Below are 24843 nucleotides of genomic sequence, written 5' to 3' on the forward strand. Positions count from 1 at the left end.
TGTGTTTCTCACAGAGCATCAGTCTTGCATCAAACAATCCTCTTCCACACGAGCTGCCTGTGAATTATTATTATTATTATTATTATTATTATTATCCCCAGAGTTGAGAGATGTGTCTTCAGCACAGGATGGAAATTATATAATGAAGGTGCTAAATCCACCTCTGTCAGGAGGGAGTTCTACACCTTAGGGCAGGGGTAGGCAACATTTGGCCCAATCACCTTCTCAATCCGGCCCACGGACGGTCCAGGAATCAGCGTGTTTTTACATGAGTAGAATGTGTCCTCTTATTTAAAATGCATCTCTGGGTTATTTGTGGGGCATAGGAATTCGTTCATATTTTATTTACAAACTATAGTCCAGCCCACCACAGGGCCTGAGGGATGGTGGACCGGCCCACAGCTGAAAAAGGTTGCTGACCCCTGGCTTAGGGGCTGCCACTGAGAAGCCCCTTCCGTGGGTCACACACACAGAAACGTCTGAAGGTGGTAGAACTACAAAGAAGGGCCTCTCTGCTAATCTGAGCACCCAAGAGGGTTTGTGTGGAAGGAGGCAAAATTTTCAGATATTTGGGACCATACTTCTGTGGTGATATGTATAGGACAGTACTGCTGTTGGTTCCTAGGGAGAGAGGTGTGATGCTCACACATGCGACATTGCGATATCATGTGTGCATCATCCGTCCCGTCCCCGTCCCCCAGCCCTAGCTGTTCCCCTATGAAAAAATTCACTGCATGCCACTGTTATTGTTATAAATTCATATACACCACCCCTGTGATGGGATTCGGCAGCTTACAGATAAAAACAATTCTCACTGAAAACATAGAAAAAACAATCATCAAACGTGGATACCAATTAAAATTATATGCATCTATAAAATCTGTTTAGAACAGAGGTTCCCAAACTTATTTGGCCAACCTCTCTCTTTTCGGGGGGGGGGGGGAATTAATACTCAGTGCCCCCTGGAAATCTATCTTCTTTAAGTGAAGGGGCGGGGCCAGCTCCGCAGCTCGCCTGCCATTGGCCAAATAGGCAGGCAAGCTGCGATCCACTTCCTAGACCTGGGTGAAGCCAAAAAGGGTTCACACAAGCCCAGGAAAACCCCTCACCTCCAGCATGATTGCCAGATCCAGGGGAGGCGTTGTTGCTGTCCCACAACGGCACCCGACCTGGTGGTCAGTGTCATTACATGTACGAATGGTTTTTCAAAAAAAAATTCCTTCTCCTCTCTTCTTTCTTTATGCTTCCACCACCCCCTTATTTTCATTTAATGCCCCCCAATTGCACCCGAGGCTACTACCGCCCCCCTGGATCATTCCAGCGCCTCCCAGGGATGGTATATTGCCCACTTTGGGAAACACTGGTTCAGAATATACAGGAAATTACAATAAAAGCAGCATGGCACCAGCCCTTTCAGTAAACCTGGCCAAGAAGGTGAATGAGTAAATAAGCGCAGTTTACATTTCTGTGTGCCACTCTTCTTTAAAGGGCCCAGGAGCAGAGCTATCTTTGCCCTCTGATTTCCTCCCACAGATGCAAGAACTGAGATAAGAACTGAGTAGCTGCCTTCTAAGTGCCGCCATTTTGTTCTGCAATTCTGGCTTCTTAACATGCTGCCCTGTCTTCTGACTGCTCTCTACCAAATGTTGGATCCGCAATTTCTCCCTCTTTCTCAGTCAGCCTTTATACCTCTTCGTCTGAAAACAAAGAGAAACAAAGATCCTAATTATACCCACAACGATTATTCTCTGAAGAAGTTCCCAGTAGTTAAATTTTTAAAGAAAGAAATTATTTAATGAGCTTTCTCTCTCCCCCCCCCCAGTTAGAGAGCCAAGCAAATACATATTCATGTAGATAGTGATTAAGATAAAATGGTTCTAATTTGAATGACTTGATAAAAGCCCTCACTTCATGACTGAGTTTTTTTTAATAATTGTGTAATTACACAGAGAAGGGTCCCTGTAAATATCGCTTGTTTCGGAAGAGAATGAGAGACATAGAGACGTGCTCTTCCTCAGGTCTTCTCCAGTATTTTGAAGCTGTGATCATCTCATGTCATGCTGGGGGGGGGGGGGGAGACACCTCCTAGTCTGAGTACCATGGAAATACGTACATGTCGTGCAAAACACCAGCTGCCTAGCTGCTGCTAGCACTTGAATATCTTTATCCTTGACCAGGACATTATTTTCTTGGGGGGGGGGGTGAGTTAGGGGAGACACCTGGGGCATTTGTCCTGGGCCCCAGATCTCCTGCCCTTCTCCCCCAAAATCGCCCCTCCTCTCATTTGCACTTTATTATTCAATAACAGCAATAATGCAGAAGGTAAATGCATTAAGAAAAAATAAGTAGTATACTTCATTGCATACAGTACATAGGCATAAGTATATAACTGAATAAGAGGAAAGAGGGGAAATGTTTGCACATATACTCCATATATATGAATATTATTATGTTCTCAATGAAGTATATGGTTCTATATTACCATAATTTTTGCTCCATAGGGCACACCGGACCATAGGGCGCACCTCGTTTTTAGAGGAGGAAACAAGAAAAAATATATTTTTCTGGTTTTCCTCCTCTAAAAGTCCTGTTTTTTTGAGGATCAGCTAAAGGTTTTGCAGCTTTTTTTGCAAAGGGAAAAGCCCTGGTTTTTTTGAGGATCAGCTAAAAGTTTTGTAGCTTTTTTTGCAAAGGGAAAAGCCCTGGGGTTTTTTTGAGGATCAGCTAAAGGTTTGTAGCTTTTTTTGCAAAGGGAAAAGCCCTGGTTTTTTTTTGAGGATCAGCTAAAAGTTTTGCAGCTTTTTTGCAAAGGGAGAAAAGCAAAGCTCCTTTTGCAAAGGGGGAAAAGCAAAGAGGAAAAGCCCCATTTTTAAGGGGTTCAACTCACATTTTTGCAGCTTCTGAAGGAAAGGGAGCCATTTCTACAGTTTCCAGACAGATAATCTAATCAGCCAGTCACATGTCGCTGGGGAAACAAACAACCTCCCTCTGCAGCACATTCAACAATGGAGGGTGGGGCTGAAAGGGAGCCGGGACTCTTATCTCTCTCCATCTCTTGCTGATCAGCTGCTGAGCGGGGTCCTTTCAACACCCCTTTTTTTCTTTGTAACATAAAAAGCACTATCTGCTTTTGGCCCCTGGGCAATTTGGCTCCAGGGACCACCATTCGCTCCATAAGATGCACAGATATTTTGCTCGGGGGCAAGGGACGTGGAATTAAGATATCTACAAGAAGAAGAAGTATGGTACAAAGAAGCGGAGGAGCCCAGAAAAGAGGGGATGTGTATCCTGAAGCTTGATGCAAGGTTTGTTGTGAATGCTGCCTGGATCTGTGGACATTTGGGAAAAGAAGACAATTGGAAGATTGGTTCCGGCGAAAGACAGAGAAAGACAATGGACAGAGGGGGTGTGGGGTGAAGTATTAAATGTAAAATTTAAATGGCTTGTTATGGTATCTGAATTCGGAGGGTGAAGGTTGTTAATTGTAAGTCTATCTTGATTAAGTAAGGAGATATTGAGATTTTATGTTAATAGCAGCATGATAAAGGACAGAAGAAATAAGTTTAGATTTTATAAGAATACTTTGTTAAGATTTATGTTAGAACATGAAGATTAAGATAATGGTGTTATCTTTATTTGAAGTTAATTTCTTTGTTTTGTTTTTTAGAGAAAAGTTGTTATGGAAGTAAAATATAGTTTTAAAACCGAAGGTGAAAAGGCAGGGGAAGTCAAACGTCAAGATTCGAAAATAGAATTTTTTTTTTCTTAGGTATATAAACAAGAAGAAGAATCCTGGCAATATATGTATTTGTTATGCATTTGTAGGTGTGGGTTTGGGTTTGTGTTGTGTTATGAAAATGTTAATAAATTCTTTATATAAAAAAAAAGATGCACAGATATTTCCCCTTAATTTTTAGGAGGAAAAAAAGTGCGTCTTATGGAGCGAAAAATACAGTATCTTGCATATCATTGTTCCAATACATGACTTTTTTATTATTAAAAAAACACAACAACCCACCCCTCCATTTTTCAATAAAGCAATTATGCGGTTTGCTTACCCTGACAACGTTGGCTCATTTTATCATTTGAACTACTTCCCAAACCCTTAATATCTAATTCTCCAATGATGGTACATTAGTGCCCCCACCCTCAATTATAACCGATTGTCATGTGCGGGCAGCTGTTAGCTGATACATAAATATTTATCTGCCTTCCTCTTTTCTTTTCTTTTTACTTTGCTCACAGGGCAGCTGGGTCTGATAAGAAAAGGGAAGGGAAACTGCACTGGAAAGTGCAAGGAAACAACCACTAGCTGGCAATGTCGTCTAACCTCCACACACAAACACATCAGGACGAATGCTCGACAAACAGGATGGTGTCGTGAAACCTCCTCCAGTTTGGGGTCAGCTGCCAACAGGCTTGCAACCGGTACTTGTGTGTTGGCAGCTCTTTCCAGACTCCCATAGGGTGGTGCTGTGGGATAATGCAGCATGGAAGGTTAAAGCCATACAGGTGTTTTTCCTGATGGGATGAACATCCCCACTGTAGAACTTGTGCTTTCAAATCCTTGCTCTAGATCATGCCTTCCCCCCGCCCCACACACACACCATAGCAAGTGTGGGTAAATAATTGGCTCTAAGCTCACAACTGTGACTGCTAGTTTAATGCAGTTTTGCCCCACTTGAAAAAACTGAATGCTGAACCACATATTTGCTATGGACCTGTATGGTTGATTTATATCATATTTTGCTGGTTGTTTTTCACATGCGCGCGCGCACACACACACACACACACACACACACACAATTATATATGCCTATATGTATTCAGCACCAAAGTGGTAGTTTTCCCTGATTGAGATTCTTAAGCAGGTTTTAATAATAATGGTGCTACTAATTTGCAGAGATAGGAGACTAAGTCTAAGTGATGTTATGGAAGGGATAATTAAATAGGGGAAAAATATAACGTTAGCTCTGATTTTCCAAGCAAGGCTGCAGGTGATTCTCTGAATATCTATTTTGCCTTCTGCACCGTGATTGCATTTGGTAAATCCCTAGGCATGTTTTCCCAACATATTGTTCTCCTTTATTATATATAGACAGATACGAGGATAATCAAGTTGTGTAGCAACTTGCATTCATTTTGCCTGTAATGCAGTCAACATTTCTGCAGAATTGAATTAACCCTTCTTGAAATCTATCCGTGAAGACCTATCAAGTGGTTCTGCTGACGCTCTCTTGCAACGTTCCTCCCGTAAGTTGTGGGTGGGATGGGGGGTGTGGGAAACGCATCTGATTTCCTAGCATGCGGGAGACAAGTTTCCACTGAAAAGTTTGTGAGTGTGAACATAGTGCATGATATCTAGGCAGACAGGCAGCGGCCTGAGCTTGTTGCAAGTGTGTACCTGGGCTCACATGTATGCAACCACTGTATGTTCATATATGCACTGCTGAGAGGTTTAGGATCTTTGGCTGGAGTTATAACACACAACTTTCTGTGAGTATGTGCTTTACCCTCAATGCTATGCCCACAAGAAGCTCTCACACAGAGGAATGAAGAAAACTTAGTTTATTATACTAAATAGGAGTGACAGAAGATATAAATGCTGTCTCAGACATGCAAAATTACAATTTAAGCAGGCAGCAATTCCTACAACAAAGAAGAAAGAGTGAGAGAATCCCAAGCTTTTTAAAAATAAAAAAAGCTATGGAAACATGGGCATGACAATTTTTCCATAAATCCACACTAGAAGCAAAAAAAGGAGAGGGAAGGAAGTCTACCTGTCTTTAAAGCGAAGCAGAAGTGTGCTGAGTCCTGGGGAGCATTGGGTAAGTTCTGTCCTGTTAGACAGATAACAGAGCTAGCCAACTTTTGAATCTAAGGGGGACTTTGTATCTTATTGTCAAGGCATTCCAGTGGAGAGGGGAATGGTCCTTGAGTTGAGCAATTCTATTGGCTTTCCCAGAGTTCCTGGCCATTCCTCAATGGAGAAGATGGAGAAGGGAAGGGGGTTGTGAATGAGTGATTTCTACAGTTCACATACAGTTTCAGAGTTTCCTGCCCAGTTCTCACCTCACCCATCTTGCTTAATGAAAAGGTGAAGGACTGTGATCCTAGCAATCCTATTGAGCAATTGACTAAACCTGGACATTTTTTGTCTTCTACCTGCCTTCAAAACACCTTACTACCATGTGGATGGCTCCCATTGAGAAGTTGAGTATTTGGCAACTAAATTTGCACGTGTTGATGTTTAGCTCTGGTGTAGGTGATCTCAGGCTACGTCTGAATGCCTTTCAGGAGGCGAGGCTGGATTCCGGTTTGTACTAGGGTCACCAAAGTTTATCATGGTGGGTCTCCTGTCATGATCTACTGTCATAAACTATGGAAATAAGTTCAGATTGTTAAAGGTAAACGTAAAGGTAAAGGACCCCTGGATGGTTAAGTCCAGTCAAAGGTGACTATAGGGTCGTGGCGCTCATCTCGCTTTCAGACCGAGAGAGCCGGCGTTTGTCCACAGACAGCTTTCTGGGTCATGTGGCCAGCAGGACTAAACCACTTCTGGCATAACGGAACACTGTGACGGAAACCAGACCACACGGAAACACTGTCTACCTTCCTGCCACAGCAGTACCTATTTATTTGCTTGCACTGGCGTGCTTTCAAACTGTTAGGTTGGCAGAAGCTGGGACAGAGCAACGGGAGCTCACTCCGTTGCGGGGATTTGAACCGCCAACCTTCTGATCGACAAGCCCAAGAGGCTCAGTGGTTTAGACCACAGCGCCACCAGCATCCCATAGTTCAGATTGACACACACCTATTACAAGCCAGAACAACTCAAAGGGTGCATGTTATGCCAAAAAGTACACCCCAGCCTGCAATTTTCTAGTATCCCCCTGCCACAAAATGACTAGTTTCCATAAAAATTGAAATGATGGGACTGTAGCTCAGTAACAGAGCACATGCTCTGCATGCAGAAGGTCGCAGGTACAAATCCTGGCATCTCCACTTATAATAATTTGGCAGCAGGTGATGTAGAAGATCTCTACTGAAGACTGACTGCAACTCTCCAGAGTCTCTCATTTAGAGTCTCTTTCCCATTGTCTGTTAAAGGAACGCACTTTAACTGAGTGATCAAAGAAAGGAAAGCCAATGGGTTGGATCCAGACTTACACACCACTCCTAATCATATCTACTGATAAATTAGTCCTGTTGAATTCAGTGGAGCTTCCTCCCAGGTGAGTGGGGCCAGAATTGCAGTTTATTTCATGCTTTTAGCGTGTAGTTGCATAAGCTGATTTCAGTGGACCCACTCTAAGCATGACTAAGTATGGATCCAATCCAATGAAAATAGCTTGCTTTAGGTGAAGGATGTGTTTGATAGTCTGATGGCAAAGAAAAGAAGAGAATGGATGGCCATAAGAACATAAGTAGATTAGCAGTAGGTATTTGAGGGGAGCTCTGTAGCAGCGTTCCTCAACCTGTTTTGGACTATAACTCCCCGGGGGGGGGGGGGAGGCTGATCTATAGGATTTGGAGAAATATGAATATATCAGCAAAAGAAACTGAAACTATTAACAGGCCTCTTGATCCACACATAACCATTTTTACCAGTAGAACTTCTTTCTATATAATAGCCTAATTGTTTCTTGTGTTAATATTATGTTCCAGTTGAATGTTACAGATCCATTACAATCCCAAACAAAAACAAGCAGCTGAGTCATGATCTTCTCTTTTCAAACTCAGCTTTATTATTACTATTTTTCTGGAGGAGTTGTTCCAGGTGCACAGATTTCATGCCACAACACATATCTGTGGGGTTTTTTTAAGTGACTCAGCCACTGTTTTCATTCAAATGGAACTTTGCCATGTAATAAAAATAATATATTGTTCTATCTAAACCACCTAAAGGTTAAATTGCTTGGCACAATTAAAAGGAAAACAACTAACGAATTCATAAATGCATCGCTGCTAAATAATGTGTGTTAATCACCCACACTGTGAATGGTCCAGGGGGTGGAATACTGAGCTTGTAGGTTTGGGTTCTGAACCAAATTTGGGACTTGAATGCTTTCAGCGTAACCTAAAAGGACGACATGAAATGTGATAAATCTCCTAAATAGAAAGCATGCCAGTGCAACTAAGGTATGAATCCAGTACAGGTAACTGGCATATTATGCTCATTTTACTTATTTGATCACAGGATAGATAGATAGATAGATAGATAGGACTTCCGGCGGCGACGCAATCGCCGGGTGGTCGAGGGCTGCTTCGGGTCCGAAGCGCCCTGTCCATCCCGGGGGTTAGGAGCCCCGCTACCGCAAAGCGGGGCTCCGGTTGGGGTGCGGGAAGAGCGTCCCGCACCCTGGGCTCCCCGGCAGCGCCCGCGGAGGCTCCGAACCCTTCCCTCGCCCCCCCTGTAAAGGGGGAGTGGGGGTGAAGGGACAACGGAGCCGGGCTTCGGGGACATGCCCCAACCGGGATGCAAATGCGGCGACAAAGCCCGCGGTGAGCGTCTAAGTTCTACCTTTGAAGAATGGAGCTAAAGGAACCCGGTGGTCGTGAGTAAAGAATCTGATTAGAATTCGTGTTTTCGGAACGATCCGGGGGGAAGGAGAAAGGCAGCCTGCCTCCCTCCCTTCGAGCTCAAACTAACCAATTTGAGTGACTACTGCTACAGAACTGGTTACAAAGTATTTAAAATTGACACATGAGACTGGCAATCTCTTTTTTTGGGAAGCTAACTAGAGGAAAATATCTCCATTTAAAGTTGCGGTATTTGTGCTCCAGCTCAGGAAAATGGCGACGAACAAAGAGGCAGGAGTAGAAATATGATACCCACTTCCTCCTCCTCTGCCAGTATGCTGGGCTTCGTCCTTGAACTGGTATTGAACTCTGGACTAACAGATGAACAGAGACTCACTGCCTTGAAGGTGGAACTGCTTTGTAGAAAAGTCAAAGTCTTGTGTGGGGGTCTGAAATGGAACCAATTGCCCACAGAGGAGGCTTTTAAAACTTTTGACACTTTGGAAGAAAGCCTTGCCAAGGAGCTGAGAGGGTGGATGGAAAGATGGAGAGAAATGAGTGAGCTACTTCGGAGAAGAAATTCGCTTTCTGGGGGTGGCAGCCCCAAGGCGACGTCAAGATTTTTTATATCCAGTCCCCGAGGTGTGAGCTCGGGGGCCAGGGACAGAGAATTAAGGTATTTACAAGAAGAAAAGGAATGCTACAAAGAACCGAAGAAGCTGAGAGATGATGAGATGGACACCCCTGAACTCGTGGCAAGGAGAGGTTTGGACTGTGCCTGGATCTGTGGACGTTTGGAGAGGGAAGCTACATGGAAGTTCAGTGCTGATGCCACCAGGAGAAGAATAATGGACAGAGGGGGTGTGGGGTGAAGCATTAAGTAAAATTTAAAGTAGCCTGATATGGTAAATTGAAATCGGAGGGCGAATACTGTCAACAATATTTTTTTTTATATTTTTTATTCGAACATGAAAGGAGATATTTCAAGTTTTTATGTTATTAGCAGTGGTCTTAAAGATAGAAGAGATAGATTTGATGCGAATGATTTGTGAAGATTTGTGAGGTGGAGTATAAGTAAAGTGAATTTAAGTGGATTAAGTTTATGGATTAAGATTGAGATGTAGATTAAGATAAGAAATCGATAAGAATAAATGAAGAAGAATTACGACGATGTATTATTAGTAAAATGTTGAAGATATAAATTGAATGTAATTATACAATTGAATTTAATTTTCTTTTCTTTTCTCAGGAGAAATGGTTATAAAGTAGATTAAGGATATAAACTCGAAGGTGAAAAGGCAGGGGAAGTCAATGGTCAAGATATGGAAATAGAATTTTTTTTTTTTTAGAAAGATGCAATAAGAAAACTTGACATTGTTTGTATTTGTTTTATTTGTTTTGCATTTGTTTAATTGTAGGTGTGGGTGTGGGTATATGTTGTTATAGAAAAATGCCAATAAATTCTTATAAAAAAAAAAAAGATAGATAGATAGATAGATATAGAGATGATATTCACCACCATGCAAGCAAAGCTGCGATTGTGGGCATTGGGAAGGCAGTGTGAGGGCTCTGGCAGCATTGTGCCTACCCAAAGCAAGACACTGGGCTTTGGGAAGGTGGCCAGAGCCCTTGCGCCACCTTCCCAAAACAGGGCAAGCAGTCCCCCACCTCAGTTTGGGGGAGCAGTTCTAGGAGTTCCACGGCTTTATGCAATTTTACTTTTATACATGGACCCCCAGTTGGAACCGAACCCTAGAAGAAGACGTGAGTTGTAGGGATTATGGTCGGATTGGCGCTGACAAACCGCGTCGATTCTGCAAAGGTTGGAGAAACAGCGCTGGCAAACCACGCTGACACTGGAACGTCAGGATAGGGATACACAGGTCAGCGGGACAACAGAACAAAGGAGTGGTGGAAAAGTACTGCAAAAGTCACAAGAAGAGCATGGGAGGGGTGCGTGAGGGAGAGGCATGGAGGGTGAGCACGTACGCAATGGAGATGTCATGTGGGAAGTTTTGGGGTGTTACCAAAGTACCCTGTGTAAGAGCATTTCCTTATATGGTATGGATGTATCACCATTGGGCTATATGTGTCCTTATTTGGTTCCTGAAGTTGTTCCTGTGGAACTAATCATTAACCTTTGTGTGAGATTGCTAATAAAAGGGAGCCCTCGGGTGTGGCTCGAGGTTGCCTTCCCATGGATACCATCCTGTCGTCACATCATTTCATTGCCAGTGCAACAGTGAGTTGCCTGTATTGCAAGAATAACATATACACATGCAAACAAATAATTCTGTGGCATGTTGAGGCTTATTGGAGCTGGGATGGTCAAGTTCTGTAATTTTGGGAATCAGGGGGTGATCAGCTCCATAATAAAGAGTCTTGTGGCTGCTGTGGCACGCACCCTTATGGAAGATGGGCGCTGGGTTAATGTGACTGATTCTGTGGGTGTGTTAGAAGATATAACTCTCCCTGTTATTTAGGTCTGGAATTAACTATTTGAGGTACTGTTTATGAATAAACAGCAGCCAGGTATTGCACCTCTGTGAAGGCTGCCACTCGCCTCCCACCTAGAGGCTCAAGGATGAGAAGGCAACTCTGGAACAAAACTAAATTGTTAATTTATTTACACTCAATGACAGTTTTAAGCATGGTGGTTATGCAAGTGAGGCACAACAAAACTTAGTTTAAAACACACTTACCTTACAGATAACTTCAAACAGCACTCTTTTCCAAACCAAATCTCAGGGTAGATTTCCCCCACCTAGAATGGCTAGTGGTGTTTCTAACCAGCAACACTCACTCAACCCTTTCTAGGATTTCACTTTTCCCTCAGGGAGCCAAACCGGGTTGCCCTGCCTAGCAACCTCCTGTTTCTAACAGGCCAGTTCCCACTCTCTCCAGGTCCCTGACTTACAGTCATTGCCTATCTTGGTTCTCTCAGACAATCCTTATCTGACAGTCAGGTGTTTTTTTTTACTCACCAGTCCCTTCTGGTTGGACAATGGTCTAACCAGCTGTTACTGGTTGCTGGGTCACAAGGAGGCTGAACCAAGGCCTGTCTGTCACAGCACCTTAAAGACAAACAACTTTATTATGGCGTAAGATTTCTTGGACCCCACAATAAGTTTGAGGAGCCATCTAATGAACAGGGCTACACAATTATATCCAAGGGTTTATAAGTTCTTAATTGCACAGGAATGTAGCATTATAAATCCAATTAAGAGAACTGGGAGAGAGAAATTAATATTGTTGCAATGGATCAGCAGTGAGATCTGTTTGTGATGAGTCCGTGGAAAGTGTGATTAAATTAAATTTAAGGGAGAATTTAAGATGGAATTATACTCCCGTTTAATTAGCAAAAACGTTTTCAACCATTTCTGATCCTTGAGGGAGATGTCGGAAGACCAGAAGTGCTTCCGGGCAAACATGGTGGAATTGTCCTCTGTTCAGAGGCTTTGGGATAAAAATCCAACAAGCTATCAGAAAGGTAACAGTGGTGGTTTGCATTTAGACCCAGTAACTGTGCTGCTAGGTCAGGCATTCGGCAGCATCAGGGCCCTAGGTTTGATGAGGCCCTAAGCTACTGAAGGTAACGAGGTCCTTTATATGTCCAGCTGTCCTTTGTCAACAACAAATTGTCGCTGTTTTTTCTGTTGAATATATGCTACAGTGGTGCCCCACTAGACAAATGCCTCGGTAGACGAAAAACTCGCTAGACGAAAGGCATTCGCTAGCGGAAGGCTGCCTCGCAAGATGAATTTTCCTATGGGCTTGCCTCGCAAGACGAAAAAATTGCCGTTTAAAAAAAAAAATCGTCAAACTGCTCTTCCCCCGTTGGTGCTTCGCAAGACGAAATTTTCGCTATATGACAGCACTCGCAGAACGAATTAATTTCGTCTTGCGAGGCACCACTGTATATGGTAATTTATAGACCTTATAGGTATCTAAAGCCATTTGCACATGCAGAATGTAGGCACCCTATATATAGAAATGAGCAGACTAGCAGGCGGGGCCCATTACTTACATCATAGGAGCCTACACAACACAAAACACTGTTGCTGTATGTAGGTTTTATTTTATTTGTTTTTTATCTTATATTTTGGAAATGTACATCCAGTTTTTTCCCCTTTAAATTTTTGTGGGCCCCCCAAGAGAGTGGGGCCCTAAGCTATAGCTTATTTAGCTTATATGTAAATCTGGCACTGGGGAGCATTACAGCCTCTGACCGGGGAGGCAAACCGTAGCCATCATGTCCAGTAGGCACTGATAGCCTTATGCTCCAGGAATTTGTCAGCTACTATTGCTCCAGGAATTTGTCAGCTACTATTGGTTCATTTAAGCTGCTGTATTTGGATCCTCAGTCTTATTGGTTCCCACCAAAAGGCAGCTTTGTGATTGCTTGAGATTGTTCCCTCCAAAATGTATCCTTTCTAGCCAGTCTTCTGTCACTATAAATGTAGCTTCCCTCTCCTCAGTCTCCAGTCTTGTTTGCCTGAATAAAGAGTGTTACATGAAGAGGCTGTCTCCTGCCTGCTATGTCAGAAAGCTGAAATCACTTACTGAAATCACTAACCCCATGTTACAACAGATAGTTAGGTAGGAAGGTGAGAAAGACCCATACAATCATGCTAGGTCTTCTTGCGCCCTAGGCGAACCACCTTCTGGCGCCCCCGCCCCCCCCCGCCAAAGCCTACTTTAGCGGGAGGTGGGGGTGGTGGAGAGGCAAGCAGCAGTTTCTCCGCTGTAGCAGAGAAGCTGCTGCTCGCCCGCCCCGCCCCTGCCAAAGCCTGCTTTAGCGGGAGCTCTAGGCAATTGCCTAGTTCGCCTAAATGGACGCACCGGCCCTGCATACAATGAACCCCATACATGTAGGTACGCCATTCAAATGTGCTCCCCTGGCCTTCATATTTCTTAAAGTATGTGTGTGGAATGGTCAGATTTTACATAGCCCATTGCAAGTGGTTAAGGAAGACTCACTTTCAGATTGACTAAGCTGGCCATGTGACCCGGAAGCTGTCTGCAGACAAACGCCGGCTCCCTTGGCCTATAGAGCGAGATGAGCGCCGCAACCCCAGAGTCGTCTGCAACTGGACCTAATGGTCAGGGGTACCGGTACCTTTACCACTTTCAGATTATGGAGTCAGTAGAGGAAGAAATGGACGCAGTGAGAGATTTTACTTTCTTGGGCTCCATGATCACTGCAGATGGTGACAGCAGTCACGAAATTAAAAGACGCCTGCTTCTTGGGAGAACAGCGATGACAAACCTAGACAGCATCTTAAAAAGCAGGGACGTCACCTTGCCAACAAAGGTCCATATAGTTAAAGCTATGGTTTTCTCAGTAGTGGTGTATGGAAGTGAGAGCTGGACCATAAAGAAGGCTGATTGCTGAAGAATTGATGCTTTTGAATTATGGTGCTGGAGGAGACTCTTGAGAGTCCCATGGACTGCAAGAAGATCAAACCTATCCATTCTGAAGGAAACCTGCCCTGAGTGCTCACCGGAAGGGCAGATCCTGAAGCTGAAGCTCCAGTACTTTGGCCACCTCATGAGAAGGGAAGACTCCCTAGAAAAGACCCTTATGTTGGGAAAGATGGAGGGCACAAGGAGAAGGGGACGACAGAGGATGAGATGGTTGGACAGTGTTCTCGAAGCTACTAACATGAGTTTGGCCAAACTGCGAGAGGCAGTGAAGGATAGGTGTGCCTGGCGTGCTCTGGTCCATGGGGTCACGAAGAGTCGGACACGAATAAATGACTAAACAACAATAACTCACAGATGAGTTCAGGACAAAAACAACATTAAGAGCGCCTCCTTCCTAAAGGGTTTTGGGGACCTGGCAAAGAAGTTCATAAGATGGACAGTATTAGAAGAACTCAGAAAAGCCCAAGGCAGTTATTACAGATGACAGCGGTCAATTTTTGCTCATACATTTGCCCAACTTATTTGATTATACAATGGCTGCCGAGCCAATGCTGAACAAGATTACAAAGTCTAAAAACCTATAAGTGATTGTTATGAAAAGAAAACTCTGCCGCATATTAGAGTGGCTTAGTTTTTCATTAGATCATGACAGAATATCTTTGGCCAAATATTCACTGTGGGACTGGTTTTAATGATTTATGGGTACATTTCCCCCCTTGCCTAGCAGCTGGGAAAGCAAGCATCTCTGCTTTGCAAGATAGTGATATGTGACGTTTGCCTAAAACCCATGGAATAAAGAACAAAACAGTACAGATTAAGCCTCCAAGGAACCCAACAAATTATGCACAGATTTTCTGTTTATTAACTCATTCCCACCACTAAAACAAACATAGATAAAGTTGACCCAACATGAAGATGTGTCAGAACTGATTTTGTAGCATGCCACGTTCCATAAAACCTCTACAGAGGCTGAGAACTTACAGCCTGCCAGCTGGATTCAACCCATGGCTCAATTTCATCCAGTTTACCTGAAGGGAGTTTTGAAGATACAGAATAGGTGGCTGAAAACTGCCCAATCTGTGCCTTCAAAGCTTTCACTTCTTCAGCAGGACATGGTCCAGCACTGGGAAGCCTCCCACCTGAGGAACCCATCTGAAAGTGTAGATTAGCATCTATCTTCTGGTTCTTTGGCAATCAGTCATAGCTGAGTAAGATTGTCTTCCATGAACACAGTCTTAACAGTGAGTCCATAAGTGACTGTGGAGGCCAATTCTGAATCCACATGTCCTTCCACAGTGGGGACATAAGTTTCCAGGTGCAAGTTGATCATGGTGAGGGTTTGCCAAGCATGCCTTCCTCTTAGCATGTTTCTGCCTTTCGCCCTAAGTTTCAGCGTCTTCAAAGTCCATGACACTTTTGGTAAAGGCTGTTCTCCAACTGGAGAGCTCTCAAGCCAGTGTTTCCAATATACTAATCTACACCTTGTAGATGAGAGCATGGATTGGTACAGCTGTCTGTCATCTCATTCTGTGCCCTCAAAATTGTCCTTGAAGGAGAGAGGTTCTCTCATATACGTATCATGAAAGATAATCAAAAATATTTACAGAAGACAGGTTCAAAATATCAAGGCAGAGACAAAAAAAAAAGCAGGGCAGAGACCCCAGTAATACATTCCAGAACTCATAATATGTCTATAACAGTAAAGACACCGTTAGCATGGAGATCCCTTTCCCAGGGAGGTGTGAGCTGCCTTGGTTTGTGAAGTTCTATGTGCATTTTATTGTATTATCCACAACCATTTATAAGCCAAGTGGGAAGTTGGTGATGTGTCTCCAGGCATGAAGACTCACAGTGACTTCTGGCCTGTGCAACTTGTCATCCACCAAGCTGAATACACCAGCAGCATATTGTCCCCTACCAAGTTGTTGGCAACCCTATCTAGGCAGAAAAGTGATTGAAAAAGTCACTGGTGGCATATGCTGCCAGGCTGGGAAGCTCTATTTTGGCTTCTTGGGTTGCAGCTTATGCAGGCCTGTTATGGGTGTCATTGTGGAGCAAAGGAAGGTTTTTCTGGGTGAGATTCTGATGTCAAACGCAGTTCCAGTGTGTTCACTGACTTCAAGACACATGAACGTGGAGACAGGTCTCAATGAATTGAGTGGGGATCCCTTCCAAGGAAATGTGTATGGGGATTGCACTGTCAAAAGTAAAATAAATATGCATAATGTCCACATCAAGCTGTCTCCACATCCCTTTTTCAGAGCACTGGAAGTGATATGATGACTGTGGTCTCTTTGCTCATCCCATGTTCAGTATACAGTTTTCTGCACACTTCAGAAACATGCAGAACCTCAGAGACAATTGTGAGATGTGTGTATACCAAGGACAATTGTGGTCTTCACCACAGCATTTCCATATATCTTAAAAGCCATTGCCCATCTCCAGTTTTAGCATAAGCAGGCTTCATCACTGCTTTCAAAAAGAGCAGAAATGGTTTGTCTGAACAGCAGATTCCAGGTTGACTTCTAGAGATACAACTCTGCCGTCGCTAGTTTTAACCATGTTGCGCTCAGGAAAGTTAATTGCTTACAATTTAATTAAGATCTCTCACTCATTAATGCTCTAGTCACTTAGCAAGTTTGGGTTAAGCGCAGCATGCAGCAAAGATTTCATTCTATCCGTTATCTTTCCATTAAGTCACCCTGCATCGGTAACCCTTCCCTGCCCCAGGTTGCTAAACCATTTGAGATTTCATTAACTAGGAGGTTCCAAAGATTTGGATTTCTGGATTCGCCCTACTCAGAGTTAGATTACTGAATTTGTGCAATTGGACGTGACTTACTCCTATGTGTTAGAAGTCATCAGTGATACATGACACTTCTGGTCTTTAAGTGGACATTGCAAGCAAGTCATACATCCAAACTTGCGTGAGAGACTATCAAGCCAAATTCATTCAATTTTAAACCCATGGATTTCAACGACTGCATAGGTGATGCAGGGTACTTAAAAATTTCAGCTCTTAGGACCGTAGACACAAATCACAATAAATTTGATTGGTTAATCGGTACATAAGCAAATTTAGAATTTAAGTATCCAAATCATTGCAGTTTTTTTTTTTTTTAGTGTACTCTATTCCATATCACCCCAAATCAATTTCTTTTCCATTCATTTACCCCTAATCAATTCTGTCTCCAAGTAGATTAAATTACTCTTTGGTTACGCCAATTTATTATCCCCAAATAATTTCTATATAAGGCATCTTGAATGTTATGTATTTTTGTGTTTTTATATTGTAAACTGTCCCGTGATCCTCGGATGAAAAGCAATATATAAATTTAATTATAATAACAATAAAATAAAAAGCAATAAACAACCCCATAAACCAAAAAAGCAACTCCTCACCCCAAATTCTTATTGATCTAAAAACACTTTGGATGCATAACAAATGATTTGGAAAATGTGGGAAACTGGACTTCAGATTGGAAAAATGAGAAACTTAAGAAAATCAAAACTGATAAATTTGTCCTTCCTGTCAGGGTGTGTGTGTGTGGGAATCTTTGGGGACTCCTTTTGGGGGGGATAGTTTGTATGTAGAGATGGCAAAGCAAATATCTGAGTACTGCACCACTGGCCTAACTGCTGGATAATCACCCCTGCCATTTTACCGTATCAGTTCCACATCACAAATATGTTTTCATGGTGTTTCCCTACCAAGGTAAATACTACCTTTCGCAACAAGTGTACGTGCAAAATGGATGGCAGTGAAATCAGCTTGTGGCGACTGCTCCTTACCAAAAACTGGTGTGAAAGGAAAGCCCTGACTTTAAAATTCTGAAGTGTTTTCTTTGCAATCTCAGACTCGGTCTCTTGTTTGCTATATCAGGAACCACAGAGGCTAAAACGAGGGTGGCAGAAGATAAAAGGGTTAGCAAATGCAAAGCTCAGAGTCTTATGCTATTGGCTCTCAGAGACACTTTCTAAAATTATGCTGAGTGAGGGGAAAATGACAAAAAGACAAGATGATGTTTCTGCTATTGTTGTAAGAGCTAATAATAGCTGTGGCATTTGCTTATGCAGAATATCATAATGAAAAACGTTTTCCTCTAAGGCATGGGCGTCAATGGATTTAAAATAGCTCTCACAGGAGTCTGTTAGAGGAGCAAAGCTGAAAATGCAGGGGGGAATGACTTTTTTGATTGAGAGGAAGGGGAAGGGAGCTGAGATGAATTTTGGAAGATTCACAACCGGCGAAAGAACAGGCTTCGTGCAACACATCAGGCATGCCAACTCTTGGGGGCAGAGGCAGTTTTGCCCTCACCCTAGGTACTTTTTTTTTTAAAAAAAAATCAAATAAACCTTTATTAAAGTTGTGTTTTTTAAAAAAAATTCAAACATAAAACAAAACAAAACATTAAATTTTACATCACACAAATAATAACAGACATAAATTTACAATAGTCTCTTTCAAATTATAAATCAAATTTAAAATATGACTTCATATTGCTTCTACAACGGTTTTCTTAGTATAATACTCATTTCATTACTATAGCCAATAATTTAATTACTCTCATTCTTAAAAAAAGAAATTATATGTAGTTTAGGTACCCCCACCCCAGGTACTTTTTAAGGGAGTCAATATTCAGGGGGTGCTTGGCTCCGCCCCCTGGCACCACATGCATGACGTCATGATGCCACGCAGCGTCATGCAGGGTCCCCCTCAATCCCCCTAAGAAGATGGCGCTTCTACAACACATAGTGAAATTATGGAACTCACTCGCTCAGGAAGCAATGATGGCCACCAGTTTACATGGACAAATTCGTGGAGGAGAAGGCTATCCATGGTGTATCATTGTTGTTGTTGTTCAGTCGTTCAGTCATGTCCGACTCTTCGTGACCCCATGGACCAGAGCACGCCAGGCACGCCTATCCTTCACTGCCTCTCGCAGTTTGGCCAAATAGACATATCATAGACATACTAAAATACAGGAAAAGCTTTTCTCAGCCCAGCCCATCTAGTCCAGCGCAGTGTTTCGAGCAGTGTGCTGCTGAGTAATAAGAAACAGGCATCCCAATCCTCTCGGCATTCGCAGCTGAGAGATTGGAAGGTACGCTGCCTCTGACTATGGAGGTTCTATCTAGTTGTCATGGATAATAGACCTGTCTGCCATTAATTTTGTCTCTCTCCCCCCCTTCCCTCTCTCTTGAAAGCAAATCTAGGATGATGGCCATCTTGTGGCAAGGGGTTTCATAAGAAAAGCTTTGCTTTGCCTAAAGAAGCATTTTATTTTGCCTGCCCCTAAGCCTACAGTCAGTCAGATGTACTGGGTGATTCTCCTGAGTTTTTCTGTTACAGTATATCACAGAGGGAGAAAAACGTATCTCGCTCCATGCCATTCAAGCTTTCCCCAGGCATACTCTCCAGCTTTGCTGAACCCATCTTAGAGGTGAGATGAATAGGCCTCTGCACAACATTCCAAATGCGAACAACCAATCCATTTATCTAATTTTATTTCAATTTTTTTAATTGCACTTATGCACTGTTTTTCCTTTGAGAGCAGCTTGCATATGGTACCCAGGTGGTCCAAACATTTTACAGTGCTAGCCCTGCCTAGCATCAGCAATAGAAATGCATGATCAGACCTTTCTCTGGACCATATAATGGCAACAGAATGCTTGCTACTTTATTACCCATTTCTTCCTTGCCTAATTATCCCTACATTGGGTTTGCCTTTGCAGAAACACACTGAATTGGGTTAACCTTTTCAATGCTCCCTTTCCGAGGCCTGAAGGCTCTTCCCTGTGCTGTATTTACATGTCCTAGACGTTAGCCAGGTTCTCCAAAAACACATATGCTGGATAATCCTAAAGCAAATGCTAGGCCAGATATGAGCAGATGGTTAGTTGTGCTTTACGTAGACCTTTTTTTACATGCAGTTTCCAGGCTTAAGTTTTATTTAAATTTTGCACTAGTCTGTCCCATCAGAAGTCTGTAGAGAATGTGTTGGTTAAAAATAAAAGGAACTATTCACTACATTACACATTATTTATAGACATTCATGTACATAGCACTTTACAGGACTGCGTATACACGCATGCATGGATATAGGAGAGCTGCCAAATCTAAATTTCAACAGAGGGATAAATATGGAACATGCAAATGCATTCTTAGGGTTGATTTCAAATAGAAACTGGCAAATCTGCTGATGTAGTTTCCTCAGTTATTCATCTTTCTTAAGTTCTTCAGTTCTGCACATTTCCTAATAATAATAATAATAATAAATAATAATAATAATAATAATAATAATAATAATAATAAAATTTCTCTACTGCCCTTCATCCAAGGATCACATGGCAGTTTAAAATACAAAACATTAGTTTATGATCTGGTTTTTTTAAGTGCTCAGCAGGTTTCACCCACATTTTAGTGTGACTGTCTCCTAGTACCCACATTTTGTTTGCAGTTTTGCCTAATATATCCATTTTTGCAAAGCAGCTTTGCTGAAAATAGTGCTTCCTTTGACACGTTGTTTTTGATGAATATGTGCATCTTTATGCACACTTTACCCTAGTATATGATTTATTTATTTATTGTACTTGGCTGGAGAACTGCATTGCAAATTTGACGAAGTGCGAATTTCAATGGTTGGCTGGGTTTGGTTCTTGTATTTATTCAGAATAAATCTCCATTTGCCTTGCTGCTTTCCCCCAGGAATCTCAGTCTTTAGCACTGACTCAGAACAAACAGCTGTCGGGTTTTCTGCAGATTGCTGTTTGTTCCGGTTTAGCACTAAAGAGTGAGTTTTCCAAAGGAAAGCAGTGGGGCAGAAGCAAAACTACTCAGACCTAGAAAGCATGGGTCAAGAACAAAACCAATGTGCTTTCTAGGCAAGTGACAAGCAGAAGTTTGGGTGAGCCCTAGGTCAGATCGCCTTTACACATGAACTGAATCACTTCTGCATTGCAGGGGGTTGGACTAGATGACCCAACAACTACTCGCAATGATGGTTGTGATCTACCTTCACTGTCACAGGCAGAATGCTACCCTTGTGAAATTCCCCATGGCATTTGGTCGGCCACTGTGATAGCAGGATGCTCAGCTAGTTGGGACTTTGGTCTGACCCAGCAGGGCTCTTCATTGTTAAGTATCATAGTTTAATTGACGCTGAAATGGAGAATAGCTAAATATGTATTGCTAACATTGGGTTTTTTCCATAGCAGCATACTATTGGACTCTGAGCTTTAACCATTTGACCATGAACTGAGAATGTTCTCTGCTCTTAAACTGAGTGTGTGCCTTTGATCACATGAAAAGGGTATTTGGTTGCAAATCTGCATCTTGAAAGGGAGTTGCCTTCGGTCTTTTGTTCCCAGCCAGAGTGGAAGTAAGATGTGATAATGAAGCTCACTCCAGGAGTTGCATAGCCTCAGGCTGCAATGGAGGCTGGAATGGGGAAGACACAGAATTTTGATCCCAGCCCTGTTTAAAGTTATTTCTAAGATGCTGAGCCTGTGCTGGACATGCTCGAGATATTATGGAACTGTTTTGGATGTATTATTTACTGTTTTTTTTGTTCTGTTTTGAGGAAACTTCTGCAAGTAAACCTTTCACACAAACTTATGGGTCTGGACAATGTTTTGTTCTAAAAGGAGTTCATTGTTATGCATCCAGTCACTTCAAGCTGTGCAATATTAATATCTGCAACATTATTATGTCCTGCTTTACAGATGTGAATTTAGATTCATGTAGGTAGTTGTGTTGGTCTGATGCAGTCGAAATATATATAAAAATTAAAAAATTGTCCAGTAGCACCTTAGAGACCAACTAAGTTTGTTCTTGGTATAAGCTTTCGTGTGCATGCACACTTCTTCAGATAGGTGGATGTAGCAACACCTATGTGCAAGAGTACTGCAGGCACCTTCTAACCCACGGGCCATTATCGCATTGTGTATGTGATTGTGATCCAGGAAACCACATGCATGCATACATAGTTAGTGTAGAGGTTCCATGTGCTTGCAGTAATTTTGGACAGCAGCTGATGTTTTTATTGTTTTGCAATACCCATGAGTGATTTAAGACGAGCATTTGGAAGCATATTCTTCCCACCATGACCCCAAAGAGCAATGAAGGGATTTGAAAAACCAACAATCTCTTTTAAAAATAGGAATTATTATTACTGCAGTTAGAACAACAATAACCAGATCCTCCTTGTTTCCTTACAAAGGCAACTCCGCAATGCACTCTAGTCTAGCCAAATGCTAGTCACAGTCTTAGTATGATCCTGCATGCATCATGGAAAAGTTTATTGAATTTTGCAGGGCAGACATGAATATTATTTTTCTAATACCTTCTCTTCCTCTCAAATCCTCCTATTAATCTTTTTTTTTCTCCTTCCAAAAATGCCTTTTGAATTAGTTTCTTGGGTCAAGGCTAATGAAGGCAATTACTGGGGGATTCTGACTTCTGAGGCGAAAGGAAATGAGCCAGAATGCAATGTTGTTGATCTAGTTTCCATCTCTTTTCCGCAGATCCTACTTATTAAATGGGGGGGGGGAGGGAGAGAGAGAGAGAGAGAGAGAGAATCTTGGTTATCAGAAGTAGAGTACACAGGATCCAAGTACAGTTAGAGTGAACGGGCCAGGAATCTGGAAGCTCATTCATCTTAATCCAACCAAAGGGTGATAATCCAATTTATTGGACTTGAATACTTAGAATGTTGTCAGCTAAATTAACATTATTAGGTGCTTAGGAACAGAGCCGGCCAGCTAAAGTACAATGAGTTAAAAGTACCAGTCAAAAATTACCAAATGAATAATCCTTAGCAGTGTTTTTATTCGGCTTTCCTTTGAATACTTTTGATATTGGCCTAGTGTGTACATCATACTAGGCCTGGGGGCCAGAGGCGCCCTCCTCTCCTCTCTGTTTGGATTTCAGGACTCTCCTCAGGCCACACCCCCTCCCAGAGGCCGCACCCTCCTTGAGTGCGTTCGTCTGCCTGGAATGTGCCCTTGAAGTTTGCTAATTCCTTTTGCTGGTCTGGAAGGAGGATGGAGAAATGTGTGCTGGGTGTGGATATGCGCTGATGCAGAAGAAGAAGAGGAGGAAGAAGAGTTTGGATTTGATATCCCGCTTTATCACTACCCGAAGAAGTCTCAAAGCGGCTAACATTCTCCTTTCCCTTCCTCCCCCACAACAAACACTCTGTGAAGTGAGTGGGGCTGAGAGACTTCAAAGAAGTGTGACTAGCCCAAGGTCACCCAGCAGCTGCATGTGGAGGAGCGGAGACACGAACCTGGTTCACCAGATGATGAGTCAACCGCTCTTAACCACTACACCACACTGGCTCTCAGAAATCTCTGCCATTGCATGCCTGAAATGTAACCTACTGAACAGAGGTAACATGCAGAGGTATGTGGCCCTCAAAAGGATTCCCATGAGGGAATGTGGCCCTTGGGCTGAAAGCAGTTCCCCACCCCCACAATACACCATAATTTAAAGTTCTGGTTTGATGAGGATGAACAGCATGATAGGTATGCAAGAGATTCCCATGGCACTGCTGCTACTACTACTACTACTACTACTACTGTTGCCGTGCCATGAACAAAACAAGTCTCATACAAGCCTGGGCTTGTGGTTCGCCCCAAACAAACCATGAGCGCTAGCCAATATGCGTTCTTGGCTTACTGTCTGAGGTTTGTCTGTGATCTCTACCTGATCACTAGAGTCTTTAGGGGAGTTGCTGTTAGTGGTCCCCCGTGGTTTGGGTGCACAGCGGAAGAATGCTATCCAGAGACTGTGAATCTGTTAACCCTCTCTCTCTTCCAGTGTTTCTTCTCCTAGCTGTTCTCCATCCAGTATTTCCCAGCTTCTGCTTTCTGAAATATGCCCCTCTGCAAACCACTGTTCTAAATCCATACTGTCCTCCTGCTCATGGGGAGATTCAGGATCGGGGGGAGGAGGAGGCTCCCACCATGCCTCCTCATTGTAGCCCTCCTCAGCACAGTCCCTGACAAATATGTAGAAACTCACCAGCGCTACGCTGAGGACCTCCTCAAGTCAGGCAGCTACCCTCCTACTGCTCAGTCCTTCAAATGTGCACTGAGAACAGAGAGGAAGGAGGCAGTCACCCTTATTTTCTACGGCAGTGTTCACTAAGCTGATGTCCTCTAGAAGTCTTGGACTTCCACTCCCATCAACCCCAGCAGGCTTCTAGCTGTTGAAGTCCAAAGCATCCTGAATGTCACCTGGGTAGTGAACACTGCTTTACAATAACAACAACACACCCCACCCCACCCCCCAAGTTTCTCTGAATACTGTTTTCCTTCTCCATCGGTTCATGCAATGGGGAAAAGAATAAGTAAGAGTGAATTCAGTTATTGAAATAAAAGATCTAAAGAAATTGAAGCACCACAGCTGAGAGGGAGCAAGGTAAACAAACACATGAGTATTAAAATTTAAGCTCTAGTAGCTAGTGGAGAAGTATAGGGTAATAAGCACAGTGGGTTGTCCCTCAAGGTACTTGAGCATCCCACTGTTTTTATTGCCTAGTATCAGTAAGGAAATATATGCCTGACTACATTTATGAGGCCATTTAGAACTTTAAAACAGGCTCTTCTTCCCAGAAAGAGGTCATTAAAATACTCACCCTCCAAGGTCTTTCTGCAGATTAGTCTACTGCCGAGTCAGCCATGGTATGCCTGATCAAAGATGCTCTCCCCCTGTGTTACTTTGTAAGAGAAGAGTAAGCATTCAAAAAGCCCATGGTATGTTACGAGGTGTGTGTTGTGGTGGCCACAGCATTTGAAAGGGAGCTGGCTTCATCGCAACACAAGCCTTATGACGAACCTCCCAATAAAATCAAGACAAAAAACAACAACACCAAACCTTGCAACCTG

The sequence above is a fragment of the Lacerta agilis genome, chromosome 11 (assembly GCF_009819535.1).
Source record: "Lacerta agilis isolate rLacAgi1 chromosome 11, rLacAgi1.pri, whole genome shotgun sequence".
NCBI lineage: Eukaryota > Metazoa > Chordata > Lepidosauria > Squamata > Lacertidae > Lacerta > Lacerta agilis.